Genomic DNA, 3454 nt, shown 5'->3' with positions numbered 1-3454 from the left:
CATGGATTTTTGGAGCGCCGCCTTGGTGTTCGCCAGGGATTTCTACAGCCTCGCCTCGATCTCCGCCTAGCGGGCCTTCGCTGCCTCAAGCCCCCGCTCGGCAGCAGTCACCCGCTCCGCTGCACGCTGCTCCTCCGCCCACACCATGGTCACCTCAGCCGCCTAGTCCTAGGACTCGTGGCGGGCGGACTCCAGCTGATGCTCAAGCTCAGCCATCCGGGCATGCTCCATCCAGAGGAAATAGGACTTACGGGACGACATCTCCTTCAGACCATACGAAAATGAAAAACAAGCATGCTAAGGCAACCAACAAGAGACCAAGAAGTCAAGGACAAACACGGGGAACTCACATCCATGGTGAGTTGCAGGTCGACCTTGACCAACTGCTAGGCGGACTTAGCCTGCTCCTAGGCGTCCTCGAGCTTCACCGACAGCTGGGCGAGATCGGACTCCATGGCAAGTCCTTTTCCCCCAAGGATGTCCCAGAGCTAACACTCCTGGGAATCCCAAAGGACGAACCACACCTTTGATGAGTCCTTAGGGCAGGGCCACTCTAGGTCACCCCTTCAGCAACCCTCCAGAGGGCATGGCCTCCAATCGAACCACTGCCAGTTCCTATGATGGCACCGGTGGCTCCACCATGACATCCAATTCATCATCGGAAGGGATCTCCACCACCTCGGTTTGATGGGCCATCGACGGACGTTCCGACTCTGTCCTGGCCACGTCCCCCTCTGGCACCTTCAGCTCCGACCGTGAGGGTAAGCCGTGCAGCCCTCTGACCGACGAGGTAGGGAGCTCGGTCTCCCTCTCCTCTTCCACCACAGCCAATGAAGGAGGGGCCGCAAGGGACACCTTCGCTGAAGCCCCCGTCGTCACCACCGGGATCGCCGCCAACACCATTGCCGCCGCTGCCGTCGCACTAGCAACTGACCAGAGGAGCACCACCCCCGAAAGGGAAGGGCTCATTGCCACCACCATGTTCCCCCTACCGCTCGCCATGACACGCTACAGGGTGGGCCTCCAAACCTCCTGTACGAGAGTTGGGGCAATGCTCAACCCTGTCATCGTTCGGCCGCTGACAAAAAGTATAGGTCAGTCATACTCCAAAAAGACTCAATAGCAAAAGATCGAAAAGAAACAAAGAAAAACATACCGGGAGATAAGCGGCATGACTCTAAAACCAAGACCCGACGTTGACGGGCCCACAGGAATGGGCCGCTCCCGGGCTATGACCTGCGCCCCTTACTTCAGCCGGGGGCGGAGTCATCCCAATCGGCTCCTGCTCGGCCTGCGGGTCACCGCAACCTTTGGCTCAGGACTGTAAGAAAAATGGACCCTAGGCCCATTTACTTTGTATTTTGGTGTTTGATGACCAACACAACCAAATTGTACTAATGAATTTGCAAGTGATTGTTTTGTAGTTCAATAGGGTGCAAGACATGACTTGGACGAAGGCGACGTGATGATCCAATGATCAACACCTTGAGCAAGACCTTAGGAGCACAAGAGAAGACCCAAGATATCAAGCAAAGTACAAGCACGAAGATAGGAACCAAGCCACACATAAGATCACGAAGCAACGAGCTCACAGAGGTGACCAGACGCTGGACCGAACGCTGGAGGAAAGCAACCGGACGCTGAATAAGCAAATCGACTGGACGCACCGATGGCACTGTTCATCAGTCCAGCAACACACTCAGCAAGTGACCGGACAATGGTAGTAAACTGACCGGACACAGGACAGCAGCGTCCGATCGAGTACAGAGAGGTTCCAGAGCGGCAAACTTGCGACCGGACACGTCCGGTGGCAAGTAACTGGACACTGGCAGCGTTCGATCAGTTGTTCGTGGCTCTAATGGTCGGGACGACCGGACGCGTCCGATTAGGACGACTTCAACGTCTAGTCAATAGCAGAAAAGCGGGATTTCGTCCCCAACGGCTACTTTCTTAGTGGGGCTTATAAATAGACCCCAACCGGCCATTTGAGTAGTGTGGAGCTGAGGAAACAAACCAAGGGTGTTGATACACCATTTTAGTGATCTCCACTTTCATAGTGCTTAATGTTTTATTAGGTGATTAGCGTAGGTGCTTTGCAAAGTGCTTAGGTTGATTAGACCACCGCTTATGCGCTTGCTCTAGGTTTAGGCCTAGTGTTTAGTGAGGTTTGCATACCTCTTACCACTCGGTGCTTACGAGCACCATTGTTGTACATCAGAGGGGCTTGTAGTCTTGCGAGATCACACCAACCGTATTTGTGGTGTGGCCACCACCATGTACCGGAGGGAACAAAGTCCACGGTGTTTCGGTCGGAAGCTTGATAGTGAAGACGGCGGGAAGCATCCGAGAGAGGCTTGCCGAAAGGCATATCGAAGACCCACTTGCGCGTGGGGAAGGCCCGAGGCTATCCACGGAGTTACCCGACCGAAAGCTTGGCCCTTGCGAGGGATTTCTTGCGAGGGGCTCCGACGAGGACTAGGGGGAAGCTTGCGCGCTTCTTGATACCTCGGTAAAAATATCGGAGTCATCGATGGGAGTTTATATATCTCTACCTTGCTCTTTAGCTTTCGCATTTATATTATTTGTATTACTCCTTTTGCAGTAGAGATAGCAACACACTAGCAAAATCGAAGTTACACATTTATATAGTTTATCTTTTGCATAGGTTTTGCTAGAGTTAGAAAAAGAGGCCATAGTTTAGAGTTAGAATTTTAAGTTGCCTAATTCGCCCCCCCCCCCTCTTAGGTGTCACGGTCCCCTACAATTGGTATCAGAGACAGTTGTCTCAATTTGGACCTTTGGCTTAACCGTCGTTGAGCCGATGCTATTTAGAGTGGTTGGGATGGATACCTCTAGGCCTTCGTACTTTGACGGCACTAACTTCCCTTATTATAGAGCTAGAATGGCATGCTACCTTGAGGCGGTTGATTTGGTAGTTTGGAGAGTCACTCGAGACTGGATGAAACTCATTAAGAATCCTGATAAACCCATAAAGAGTGATAAAAAGGAAATACATTTCAATGCTAGAGCTAAAAATTGCTTATTTGAATCATTTAGCATGAATGTGTTTAACTAAGTATTCACGTTAAATACGGCAAATGAAATATGGTTAAAACTCCAAGAGCTCCATGACGGCGCATCTAATGTCCGTGAGCAAAAGCATTGTCTAGCTAAGCAAAATTATGATACCTTTATAACGAATGATAATGAACTTGTTCGTGATATGTATTCTCGTTTGAATCTAATTATCAATGAGCTCCACTCAATAGGACTAACCAAGCTAGATGATGCAGACATCGAGAGGAAGATCATCTCTGTGCTACCACAAAAGAAATATGCAAGCATCATCACCATCCTTCACCACATGGAGGACTTGAGCACCATGACCCCAGCCATAGTCATTGGCAAGATAGTGGCATTTAAAATGTCATGCAAGATGGGTCAAGAAGAAGCC

The sequence above is a fragment of the Miscanthus floridulus genome, chromosome 1 (assembly GCF_019320115.1).
Source record: "Miscanthus floridulus cultivar M001 chromosome 1, ASM1932011v1, whole genome shotgun sequence".
Classification (NCBI taxonomy): domain Eukaryota; kingdom Viridiplantae; phylum Streptophyta; class Magnoliopsida; order Poales; family Poaceae; genus Miscanthus; species Miscanthus floridulus.
Note: the sequence above shows the minus strand (reverse complement) of the source record.